At 38.3% G+C, this 14123-nt stretch overlaps 1 protein-coding gene across 1 annotated transcript in view; it reads left to right on the forward strand.

Moving 5' to 3' along the window:
* The first annotated feature begins 7103 nt into the window (after positions 1-7103).
* The window catches only part of adipor2 (adiponectin receptor 2), a 31914-nt gene continuing 24894 nt past the window's right edge, over positions 7104-14123 (forward strand). The window contains exon 1 of the mRNA XM_044185424.1: positions 7104-7261. The gene's annotated coding sequence lies outside the window, so the exon portion shown is untranslated. The remainder of the gene's footprint in view (positions 7262-14123) is intronic.

The following is a 14123-nucleotide window of genomic DNA, read 5'->3' on the forward strand; positions in this document are numbered from 1 at the left end:
GGCTTTGTTCCGTTTTTGAGCCTGCCGCAGTTCTTTTAGAGAAGTCTGATCCCGGCCAACATTTTCACTCTGTTCGCCACAAACTTGACAACTACAGACAAGTCTTAGTCATTTAGAGAGTGTTTTGGAAAATGATGCTGCGATTGCTGAATAGGGAAGTAATGCAGCAAATGAAACTGAATTACAGTAGTGCCATTCACAACAACAATGCCAACATTATAAATGGAATAGAACATCCACAGTGAATATAAAAGTAGGTGAAAGTCACTTAAATGACACAAATTAAAGAAATGGACTAATATAGTAATTAATTCTAGACTGGAGCACTGGCTTAATGTCTGACCATTTTTATTTCAATAAGTAAATTTTTCAAGGAATTAAATCTCTTGTACTGAACATCTGTAGATGAAGTGACAGTGATGCAGAATTGGCTTTTACAATCAACACTCAACTGAGTTTGGTAAAGGGCTTCATAATTTCATCGTCTCATAAAATGACAAAATGTTGCAAGGAATACACGACACTGCCACACCAAAACTCTGTAGTAATAAAATTCTTAGACATGAAAACTGTGAAGCTAAAACTTTCCACTTGAGTCGGTGGAAATGTTTTGTATCTTTTGTTAGTGTGACGAGGCCTCTGAATAAACATATCACCTGACGCTAACACCATCCACTGAAAACTATAGTGAAAGTTTGTAGATATTTCTAATGATATGATATCTTAGGTGGCTAAAGTTCACTTATTCTGGGAGGATAGAAATTCGATTCGATCCGATCTTCTAAATGTTTTGATTGTTTCTGTATCGATTCAAGCTCACTGGTATGTAATTGGAACAATCAAATAATCAATAAATGGGAATTTCTTCAACCCTTTACAGATTCTTAGCTCAAGATTAATTTCATGGAATTTTGAATTAAGATCCTTATTCCTTCTCACATTTTTTCCATTTTGAGACAGTGAGATTAGTGTGTGCACTTCACAGTTATATATAAAATTATTCAAGACAACAAACACTTAATCTAGCGCCCATCTTTACATTTACATTTCAATTCTTTGCCATACAATCCTGAAACCCCATTATTGATGATTAATGAATGAGTGCAGTTTTTTTCTCAAATGACACTAAGTAAAAAATGATCTATGGATCCATGTTGATCAATCTTCAGTATTACATTAGTACTGACATGAGCAGAATGTTATCCTTGTTTAATACTCCATCACATTGTGTTTACATGTATGTATTGTTTTCTCACATAAAAAAGTAAAGTATTATGTATGTTCGTAAAGTTCGCCATCTTCTTGCGCTTGAGGATGTGATTTTTCACAGTTGATTTTTTTTTTTTTAATTGCATCCATTTATTATGATTATTCCTGCTTTTCTGATTTCATCTTTATTTTCTCGCGCCTCCTTGATGACATTTGATCCCATCAGATGGACAAACAGCTTGACTCCGCATCTGCTCCATGGCTGCTTCTAACTCTGTGTTTGCATCTTAGACTACATCACTCACACTGGACTCTCTTGTGGTTATTTTATGGTACCAGTAGAGTGACTTCAGCTCTTCTCTCTATAACTCTATAAAGTGCTCCAGCAGCTTTGCTAAACAACCTCAAACAACTTTTAGCGCTTAAATGTCAAGCGCACAGTCATGGCTAAGCAGGTCTGTACAGTGACCTAAGCAACAATCCCGTTACTTTTAGCTGCTCACAGCTAATTGGATTAGACCACTGACCAGAGCAGCATGACCGACCTACAGTACTGTCTGTGTGTAATCCTCCTCACCTGATAGAGGTCTCTCTCTCTCTCTCTCTCTCTGTGTGTGTTTAAACTCTTTCTCAACTGCTGCTGATGATTATTCCTACAGAGACTAGTATTATTGTATTAATTCTACATTGATGGTTTATGTATGTGTCTGTTAGTGTTTTAGTGTGTGTGTGTGTGTGTGTGTGTGTGTGTGTGTGTACATGTGCATATGTGTATTTGCTGAAGATTAGACCAGTGAACGTGTAACCTGGTGGTTTCTCTAATCCTTTTCACCTGACAGCCATCTGCTTCTGTGATTCTGCTAATTTTATTGACCTTTCTTGCTCTTATGAGAATGTTTCAGGTTATATTTTCTTATTATTAAGGTACTAGTTTGTTCTCATGCACTTATAGACTTTTTTTTGCAGTTCTTGCAGAGGGAAGAGTGTGGATGTGGTATTGTTGTGGCAGGAAAGTTGGCTGTGAGAGTTTTACAGTCTGTCTGCAGCGTTTTTTTGCCTTAAGTCAATCTTGTACATTTTGCATCATACAAAATACAGTTAAAGCAAAGCCATTACTTCAGAAACATTTTTAAGGGGGGGATGAGATCCCTTTCTAAATTCTTACATTTCTTCTTGGTTTAAGCCAGAGTCCCTAAGCGGCCACTTATTAGTAAGAACTAGAGTTTCTCATTTTGTTTCAGCCACCACTATCACCTTGGAGTTTGACTGCTGTTTCCTCAGGTGTTTGGTGATGTAGAGCTGTCCTGCAGCCTAGACTTCATTATAAACATTTCTCTTATCTTCCTCTCTACAGCTTTGACTTTGCTATTTCTGGAGACAGCTAAGCAGCAGCCACTGGGCTCTTTACAAGGCCAAAAGGTGTCTCTGCACATGTGCACGCAAACTGGCCTGAAACATCAGTACAGTGTTTGAGGATGGCATTATGAAACCCAGCTGAGTCCTGATCTGACCCTCTAGTTCTTATAGTATCTGCAGGACCTCTTAGTGTTTGACTGCCCTCTGTCTGATTATGAAGCCAAACCTGCTTAGTGGCATGAATTGCTCTTCTTGCAGTTGGACAACATGACAGTAAGAAAGGCTCATACAATTTATCTTAACATATTTTCTCCTTTCTGTGCTGTTTTTTGGCAATGAGCAATGAGGTAATTCCTCTACAACCTGTTCTCTCCATATGTCGGAGCAGGAGAGGAGTTGGAAGCTCTGGTTTCTGCTCCTCCTGTGTCCAGCGGGGGGAAACTGCCAAGGCTGGAGGGCATTCTGGATGAAAAACAACCTTAAAATAGACAAATGTCTGCAAGTAAAATGAAGCCAAGATCTTCAGTCATACAGAGAATGTTGTTCCCCATAAGAAGTCATTCTTAGTGTAAAAATCTGTAAGGATGTCAGTGGGATACAGCAGATAATACTTACTGTATTTCACAATGCTGTCTCACAAAGCTGCTTTTTATCATTTTACCAGCTGTAGCTGTACATGATGCCCGAAGCAAAAAGTACAGTGGGATCTTGCACAATGTTTGTGTGTGTGTGTGTGTCTGTGTGTGTGTGTGTGTGTGTGTACATTAACCAGTAGCTTTTGTAGTTTCTGTAGGCGAACATTCTGATCTGAATTAGCTGAAGTGAAGAAGACACAACCTCATTTACTCTCTCACACACAAAAATGCACACACGCACACACGCGCACACACACACAACTGCTTTCTTTTTCAATTTTCTCTTCCTCTGTCTTCTTCAAACCACACAGAGCTCAAAGACCAAGTCAAACACAAATGCTCAGCCACTTATCTGTCAGCTCATTCATCCATATGCTTTCTGCAAGCTTTGGCTGGAGCAGAATGGACCGCTCAGTCCCGCTAAACCAGAATATCTAATCTTCCTGGGATGCTACTGTAGATTCTGAAGATAGTTGAAAGTTTATTTCTCATATCAGTGCCACTTTATTTATCCTAATTAATGTCTTTTAAACCTCAGTTTATTAACCCCCTCTCTTGCACATGGAGAGATCCAACAGGCTACAAATAAAGCTGGAGACAGCAGAATGTACATGCTGTATGTATGGTAGCGTTTATCTTTGGTTTCTGTTGCAGGTGATGTAAAGTAGACACACCTGAAAGCACACACACACACAGGCCACATACCAGACAAACACAGGGAACCCCAACATTTAAAATACGCGAGCATGCAAATCACTGACCAATGCTGCAACAAAGACCGTTGCTGCAGGATCAAATGGGACCATCCTATTTTCAAAAAGTGTCAATATCTAAAGTTTGGCTTCCATTATTTCCCTCAAAGATTATGCAGTCTGTGGCTGTTAACCAAACAAAATGTAAATCCGGGTTGCTTCCTCTGGGTGCTTTTCATTGCAAAAACAGCTGAAAAAGAGCTCATGCAAACTGCAAAATGAAAATGTTAAGCATCGAGAGTCACTCCAGGCCTCCAGAAAAATTTGTCAGTCATGAGTGGAGTTGTCACTGAATACCAATGAATGAAAACAATACGTACTTCATTGGTTTTTAAGCAATATATCATTTAATGGGTGCAACATGCATTTACTGCGTTATTAACGTTAAGCAACTTACACATAACTTACACATGAGTAACAATTTACAAGTTGTTCTGCTTAACTGAATGCTGACTACAGTGGTGAAAACTTTCCATGACTTGTGAATGAGGGAATGAGGTGTGGTGGGTTTGAAACCGTTAACATCATGTGCTCTTCTCGCCCATCACACCCCGTTTGTGTGTATGTGTGTGTGTGTGTATTAGATCAGGATCTTAGTGACTACATGTGGGATCATATGTGCTACATTCAAGCTTGTTTTGCCATGGCTGTCACCCCTGTAGCTCTGTAGTTTCCACACTGTTTACAGAGGGTGCATGGCGAAACTTAAAATGATGAAGGTCTTAAGCTTTATTTCTCAATTTGTAATACAGTGTTTTTATTAACCATTTTAGACCTTGTTTAGACTTGTAATTTTAAGGAAATTCTGTAAATTAATAATGAGTTAGAGATGAATGAAGTGACCTGTAAACATGTTTCTTTATTATTATTCTCAATTATGCTTTTAAATGTGTTACTATAGTCTGTATACAAGCAATTTACAAAAGAGATGGACTCTCAAGTCATTTTAAATACTTGCAAATGCTGATGAAAGTCTTTTTCGGTCCTCTATGTGTTTGAACTAGGCATCAGATATTTTTTGCACTGTACAAGGTGGCAATAGAGATATTCCAGCATTTAATATCTTTATTCATTTGGTTTATTTCTTCAGAAAGTGCAGAGAATAAGTGTTTATAGATACATGAACAATGCTGATTGAATCTTTAACATTTAACCAAGTCTTAAATAAAATCTCCGTTATAAAGCAGCCACGTCTGCTTTGTTGCTCCAGTTGGTGCAGCAGCAACAGATTATCTAAATGGCCACGTTACCCAAGGAGGGGCTTGCACACATGTTCCCACATACACACAGATAGAGCCACAAAGGAACATTTAAATGCTGGATTAGCAACGTGCAATCCAAAATCAAGGTTATGCAAACAAACTGTGATAGCCTGTCACCTGCAGTGCATGTCGCCACCACTGTGAGTTCACTAGAGGGCTGTGGAGCTGAAGGTCTCCCTTTGGTAACCAGCAATTCCCAACGTTTCGAAGTAATAAGGCTGGCTGAAAACCATGTGTTGAGTAAATAATGACTTATGTAAAAATCTTTTTCAAGTCATTATAGGTTATGTGAGATGCTGTCAGGAATCAAAAAAATACTGGAAACCTTTGTTTTATAAATGTGGTGGGTGAGCAGGACAGTCACACCTAGTTTCCTTCTAACCTTATCTGTATAATTATACTTATATAACTATATGTTTATACTATATTGTAAACTTGTTTTCAGACTTCCCTCCATAAACTACATAGAGAACAGTTAAACCAATACCCTTTTTAGTTCAAAGAAAATAAAACTTTACAATCATTAACAATTCTCATCAATCAGGAAAGATGTGATAAGATCAAGTCATTGCCCTCAGGAGCACACAACAATACTCAGGTCAAAGTACTGAGCCAACATCATATACTGTCTCAGCAGAGATACAATTATCTGCATTAACACAGATCATTTTGGCAGCAAGTCACCTCTTCCAAATGGTATTTCTGAGGCATCTCCTCCCATGAAACAGTTATCTGTTGAAAAAGTTGTTGAACTTGTTTAGTGGTGAGATTGTGGACCTGATGAACCAGACCAACAAAACTGCACTGAACTGTGTTGAGTGTGACAACACACCCAGCTGCCAGAGCCTTGCTTCACAATAAATCCATTTGTACAATCATGCAATCAGAGTTAACCATAATTGCACCGCAGTGGTGGGTGTGTTTGAGTGTGTGTGTTCGGGCATGGTACACCCATGGATATGCACACCAGCAGGTCATCCGCATTCTCCTATCTCAGATATGGGGGGTGCAGCTGAACTGTCACACCACCTGCACCTGTTGTATTTATAGTATACTGTACAGTTGATCATCACTTGGTGAGGACTTATGACCTACCTGCAAGAATTACTAATGAACATTATTAATAATATTATTATTACAGCTACAGAATAACTTCTTGTTAGAAGACATTGCATTGGTAACATTTATACTAATGCTGGAACAATTAAATTAATTAAGCGATGGACAGAAAATCAGCCAATTAACAATTTTGACACTCAATTAATAGTTTAAGTTGTATACTAAGTAAAAATACCAAATATTTGCTTTTTTCAGCTTCTTAAATGTCAGAATTTGCTGTTTTTCTCTGTTCATTATAAATCGAATATTTCTGTACTATCAGATGAAACAAGCACTTTGAAGACATCACTTTGGGTTTTGGGGTGGTAGTATTTATTTTCCTTTTCTGACATTTTATAGACTAAATAACGATTAATCACAAAAATACTCGATAGACTAATCGATAATGAAAATAATTGTTAGTTTGTCTTTGGGTGACCAATCATTGTTGAAAGTTGCTCAATTTCCACATGGCAGCTGCCAAACAAGTTTCCAGCTGAAAGACTGCTGGCTATGCAACTGAAACACCATTGATATTAAACAGAGTGGCACAGCTGAGCTCACATCATATTTCATAACCCAAATCACATATATTTGTTTCAGCTCACAAATGTTGCTATATCCACTAATTTTACACACTTTTCTATCATGAAAATTGCCAAAGTAGTTAAAAACTACAACAACGTCACTCAATTTCTAGAATGTCTCTTCCTGTTCCTGGTCGTCAGTAACGGGTCGTTTTTTTCTTCGTCGAGCGATTTGATTGGCTATCTGCCGTCATGCGAGTGGCGTCACGCAGTGATTGCCTCCCTCCGACGTCTCTGAGTCCAGTCTGGTCTAGCGACAGTCAGTACAGTTCGGAGTAGAGAGGAGCAGAGCAGCGAATATAACTCTGTTAATTGTGTTACACGACCCAGAGGACGGATTCCTCTTCAGACATCAGGACCAGGTGAGTAATACAACTGATATCGGCCGCTATAGGTTGTTATTATTGTTGTTCTATCTTGTTTCAGACTGTTGAATTCACCCAGGACTTTCCTAGCGTAATATTAGCGCCTCTCTGAATGTAACCTGCCAGCTAGCAGCTTTGCTATCCAGCTAATTCTGGCTGTCAAAACAACAGAGAGAACCATAATCTGCTAGCCAGCAAGAAAGCACAGCTTTGTTCTGTCTTTACGAGGCATTATCACTCATATGGATTCAGTATTTGGTATGTTTAAAGGCAGATTGGTCGACGTGGTAAGCTGTCAAAATAAACACAAGCTCTGTTATAGAGTTATCTGGCTTCTTTCGGATGTAGTAGCTGTTGTTAGCGGACTAGCCAGCTCGCTAGCTCGGTGTAAACAAACCATCATCGTAGTCTGTCGATGGGCTGCAGTGTGCTTCTTATTTTACCTTTGACAACACAGCTCGTGTTAAATGTAAGGTGAAACATTTTCAGGTCAAACAAATCAAAACGCTCCTTGGTGTGTGGCTTGTGTTGGAAGTATACGAATTGTCGCTGTCAACAAGAAGGAGGTCTGGCTGGAGTTTTGGGTTTCTTTGTCTTGCTTGCTCGCCAGTGTTGTGTGGACTCCTCTGTACTCTGTGTGAGTTTGGAGCATTGTTAAGTGGGGCTCAAATTGCTGCTACATTTGCGCACACAGTGTATTTGTTTTTGTATGTGAATGGTTGAGAGAGCCTATGTTATCGTATTACAGCAAGATGCAAGCAGCTCCTGTAAATGCTAATTTATTTAAATACTTGACAGTCCTGTTTTGGCTCAGCTTGGTTCATCTTGTTTCTAAACACATGTTTTGGTATCTAGCTATGTTATGTGTTTTCAGATTAAAACAATACTGCTTTCTGTACAACCTACCCTTTGAACTATGCTGTAATTATTTCATAAACACATTATGTTCCTATGGAAGATAGTATAAGTTGATTTCCTGCTGTTGAACCTCAAAGACTTGTAGACCTGATATGAACCCAACCCGTCTGGTTTATGTAAGTCTGTGGGTATTTAACACATATTTCACACAGTAAGCCATTGTCATTTTTTATTGAGTTTTGTTGCTCTGAGAAGAAGCTCTCATTTTCTGTATTAACCAGCCAATATTCACTCTTTTACCAAATAAATATGATGCTTTCTGCAAATGGGGCTGCTGATAGTGGTTTGTTACCCATCAGATATACACGTTCAGTACGCATATTTTTCCCCGTCCCATTTTCTGTTCAGTTTGCCACAAAGCATGAGGTCACCTCATAAATATTTTATGGGCTGGGTAGCTGATAGGCTATTTGTCTTGAACCCCAACTTTATATGTACAAAAACACTCCCAGCCGTCCCCTAGCTCAACATTAGCCCATGGATATTTCATGGCACAGCGTCTTAGCTGGTATTTGTGTTGAAACCCATTTTGCATTTTTAATCAGTGCCTTACCTTGCAATTTGACTATTTGGGGTTTCACAGTGTCATTATTTCCAAGTACAAGTTTGCTCCTATGCAACTTAACAGCACCAGAAAGAAACTTAAAACTGTGATCTGTAAATATAATTACATACACCCATCCCTGCTGTTATTCTCAAGTCGCACTTGTGCATGTCAGTGTACTTCCATGTCAAAGCACACATAGGGATCGAAAGCAGATCCATGCATCATTTTTATGTATAGCAACCGTGTTCTATAGAAAAATCAAGTACTGACAGTATGTTAACCCCATGGAGTTCATTTATCTGATTCATCTAACCAGGAACTTTGCAGTAATTTCCTGTTGGAAGATATTGATTTGCAATTATGCAAAGAATGAATTCAGAACTTCCATTGCTTGAGCTGATGTGTTCACCGTTTCTCACCCTGCTAGATGTGGCTATTGAGCAATACGTCATATTTTTTACTGGAAGTGCAACTCTAGAGAATTTAATGTATAATGAAGTCAGTCTTTGACAGTGTGCCTGGCAGGAGAGCAGCTAAACATAGCTTCTAAGAATAGTAGAGAACTGTCAGTGCAAAATTGATTGATCATAAGACAGAGTAGCTGCCTCTCTCTTTCTTTTATATTCCTCTTCTTGTCTCCGTCTGTGCTGTCTTTCAGTCCCTCACAACTCTCAAAACAGGGCTGTGTGTGTGGTGTACAAAACAAAAAGAACAAAACACGCCTTTCTCTTAAATGGTTTATCTTATGTTGTTGCCTAAGTGAACATGTACACACATAACAACATTCACAATACACCCAGCTAAATTAGCCTGTCGCTAGCTAATTACTTTGTCCATAGGCACAAGAAGGATCTTACGCCCCAAACGCTGAGCAAAAACAGCATTAACGGAAAAAATATTGGTTGTTTCTGTGTGTGAGAGGATATGTATGCGTAGCGTGCTTGCTCCAGCAGCATTTGTACATACATGTTGGTTTGTAAATATGTAGGTGTTAGTAAATTTGTAAGTGGATAGGCAGACATGGGTGTGTGAATTAATTTCTAATATCAAGTTCATCCAAAGCATGAGGTCGTATCGGATGTCCTGCCTTTACCCACATTCCAACACTAAGAATGCTTGCTAGGAAAACACCAGAGCGATGGCACTCAAAAAGATTTTTTTAATAAATACAGTGATCAATCTATCTTTATTAAAGGCACAAATCTAGTTTCCCACCTTGTTGAAAAGCTGAGAGAAAACTTCCTGTACATTTAGGCAATTTGACAGTAACCTGAATAAGTTTGGGTCTATGGTTTTGACCCGTCTCATGTTGCAGAGACAGAAGGCACTGATATCTTAATATAATTAGAAGCTTTATGTACCCATTCATCAGAACATTTAGGGGACCTATTTTTATCCTCATGCGACCCACCTTTGCATCACCACCCAGTGCTTGAAAACGACTGCATTTGGTTGCACTGTAGAGCCAACAGCGCACTGACCTTGTTGTGGTCTGTGTCTGCTCTATGTTCAGATGGTTGGTGGTTCAGTACCATTTAGAATCTTTGAATATCTTTGGGTGGTAATTTGGACAGGATTTAACCAGTTTTAGTGTTAGCCTAGGCATTGTATAGTGTGGGTCCAGAAACATTTACACATTGTCCAGGATAATTTGATATATTCAGGGATTCTCTGCTTTAGCTAAGTGGGGTTAAGACAGTATAGCAGATCAGCCATCACCACACACAAACTGTGACTTGTAAAACTAGCAGCCAGTGCCAGCCTGTTACGCAGATGTTTTATGTGGATTCTTCTGCTTTTGCACATGGATCTGTGGCATTGTGTCTATGTGGAAAGCTGTGATTATGGGAGCGCTTCTCTCTTCCTAGAAGCAAAATCAGGTCATTTTTTAAAGTTGTTGGTGGACAAGTTTTTGCTCCTGCTATTCTCAATGAATGCCATTTAGTTTTTTTAAATAATACCTGCTATTTTGGGCGAGCCACCGCTTTAAAAAAAAAAATGGATTAACAAGTTGTGAGGTATAGATTGCCTGTTAAACTGTTTGTTTGGATGTTTGGTTAGAGTTTGACAGAGGGACCAGCGCTGTTTAAAATGTGTGTTACAGAGTGTTACACAGGCTGTGAGTTTATTTCACATCAAACCAAACCGTTGACAATGACAAATCTCCTCTAGTGAAGGACACCTGAATGTCACCTAATATATGACCTATGCTTGTGTATGTAATCTGTCATGGTATTTTTCTCTTGTCTTCTGATGAAATTAGGAATGTCTTAGGAACAGGGTGTTGTGGGGACTTGTAGTTATAGCCTGTTGCATAACTATGGATTAGGAATATTTTTATGGTAAAATATTTCCACCTTCCACCATATCTGTCAAGCGTGTGCGTGTGTATACTTGGTAGTAACTGTGCTATGTGGCTTTCTGTTTGTGTATACTTTGAATGAGAGAACAAGGGTGTTCATGTATGGGTGGTTCACTTAACACTGGTTCTCTTTGTTTATCTCTCCATCATAAGACTGCTGACAGCCACATCAGTAACTCACTGTTGTACCAGGACTGAGTGGTCACCAGGAGACACACACACTTACACAGACAACTAGAGCTGGGTCTCGCCACTGATTTCCCGAATCGATTCGATTCCGATTCACAAGGTCCCGATTCAATTCAATTTCTGATTTGATTCGATTCAATATCGATTCGGTTAGGGATTATTTTAGTAACAATACCAGTTTTGCTTGGATATGAAAGAGATTCTCAGAGAACTAATGCTGTAAATTGTACAAGGAACCCTCTAATCTGGTGTATTAGTAAAAATATTAATGTTTACATTTACACCCTTTAAATCACCTATAACAGAGCTGATATTTCCACTCAGAGCCCCAGTGTTTCCCCAACCATTATATTTTCAATAAATATATAAATATTAAGAAAAACTATTTGAAATTTAAGGTTGAAATAATGCCCCTTAATCATCAAGTATTGCATTTCTAAATGTTGTGCTGTTATTTTCTTGTTAAAAGAAAAAAGGTAGATTGCTAGTAAGATTAGCCACATTGTTTGACGACTGCTCACTCAGTCAGGAGAGCCCGGGAACCTGTATACCTGAATGGCAGATTTTCACTTAACTCACAAAACCTCCGTGATACATGTAAGTTAGTATAATATGTTGTAGAATTTTAGTGTCATTCATGCTTTAATACTGCATGGTTATGTATCAACGCACTGTTTGTGAAATTTCTTCGTCTTATGTTCGGCTGTTTTTAGCTCAGAGAAAGAGTTCATCAAGATTTTATGAATCGATATTGGAATTATTATTCAAATGAAGTTCGATTTGAATCGGAAAATCAATTGCTTTAAACCCAGCCCTACAGACAGTAAATATATATATATATATATATATATATATATATATATATATATATATATATATATTCTCTATCAATCATTTTCTCATGAAGCAACCAAACCCATGTGAAGCTGCAAGTAGGTTAAAGCAAAAGTTTTTATTACACAATTATTTGCACTGACTAGCTTTTAGGTGTAGCGGCATGGAGACAGAGAATCAAAGGTGTGTTTTCAGTAATATCATGGTAGGGTGGGTGTGTATGTGTGTGGTTATGTTTAAGTGCAGGTCTCAGTACGACCGCATAGTCCCAGTGAACAGTAAAAGCAGTCATGTGGTCTCCAACAGCAGATTAAGATCATTGTAAAGCTATCCAAAATATAAAGGGAGGCCTATTCACCAACCCCCTGCTACAGGAACACACACAGCATAAATCACCATAAAGTAAAGAGTTTGAATCCAGAGTGACTGATCCAATTTTTTGGAAAGAAAATGTGACGTCCAACTCTGCAAAATAGTTCATGGGTAATAGGCCATCTTAGTTTACAAAATAGTAACAATTTAACACCCAGAAGGTCTTGTTTTTCAGTTATTGTCGTTGATTGATGTACATAAGGTCCCGGTAAGCACTAAATTAAACTTTAAATTTTAATTCTTCCCTTTGCGTGAGATAAAAAGGTTGGAGGTCATTTCACTTCAAAAGATGATAATGTACAGGTTTACTTGCTTTGTAGGGCCCACTGGGACACAAAGAAAAGAAAATAGAAGGAAGTTACTGACGTCAATACTATTTTTCTTTCTACCTGAGCAAGCAAGATCAGGGCCTTAAGATATTGACAGCTTAACAAGAAAAGTGTCTTCGCCAACACTGAAAAATTCCTACATTAATTAAAATACTCCTACACACTCGACTCTTATCACTACTACCATTCCACACTCACCCTGACTTTTAGGTAAGGTATAGATCATTTAAATAGTACAGATATTGGCAAATCAGTCAACCAGTCAACTTCACCATGTTGTTTAAAGGGCAATGTGCGAACTGTGTTGTCACAAGAAGTCGTTATCTTCTATAATGTGTTTGTGGCTTTTTGACTGACGGACAAAAAAGATTCTGCTCCCTGTCGAAGGTCTAAGTGTCTGTGCAGTTGACTGTGCATTGGTTATTCAAGTCAGTCAACATGGCTTCTTTAAATTGCAAAGAAAAGCTGATATATTGACTTAGAAGAGCTAAATGGCAACAGCACATTTTATGAATTGTGAATGCTCTTGTTATTATTATTCTCATAAGCATTATCGAATGTAGTCTACTGTACATTCAGGAAGTCGCCACTGATCCACCTGAAACCCCACTGTTGTATATGCAACTTATTTGCATTCTTTTTTTAACATACCAAAAGTCTGGTTAAAATTTAAATAAACATGGTAGATGCTCAACAAGCCTAGCTGTTGTCTTTTAGCTGACTATCAGGTTGTGAAAACTCTTGCTAGCAATAAACTTTGAACAAAAGATGCGGCTCAGTAAACTGTTTTGACTGATTTTAAATTGACAGGCCTGTGTAACCTGTTTTAACGTACTCCATCTCCTGTTGACTGTTGCAGGCATCCGTCTAACCTGAAAAACTAGGTGTGAGGTCATGGAAATGCTCATAGTCATAGTCGTAGATGGCATCGCCTCATTGTTTATGCAACACTGAGTAAACATGCATTCACTTTCGAGATATCAACTTAAAATGTGACGATATCTCAATGTTGTGTTCACAACTTTCTGCTGTCCCCAAGGGGCCAAAAAAATTATAAATTAAAGTTATTGCAGATTTAATTATTTGTTGAAATTTATAGATTCAACAACATTTTGTTGATGTCTGTTGTTAACAGAATAGTTACATCCTTGCTTTTAAGGTTCATGATTAAAAATGTATCCATATATAGAACAAATGTGTGTGTGAGTGGAAAAAAGGGAGAGAAATGTATATACTGCATGTCTCTCTCTCTCTCTCTCTCTCTCTCTCTCTCTCTCTCTGTTTCATGTTCTTATATCCCGTGGGTAC

Source organism: Siniperca chuatsi, linkage group LG23 (assembly GCF_020085105.1).
Source record: "Siniperca chuatsi isolate FFG_IHB_CAS linkage group LG23, ASM2008510v1, whole genome shotgun sequence".
Lineage (NCBI taxonomy): Eukaryota > Metazoa > Chordata > Actinopteri > Centrarchiformes > Sinipercidae > Siniperca > Siniperca chuatsi.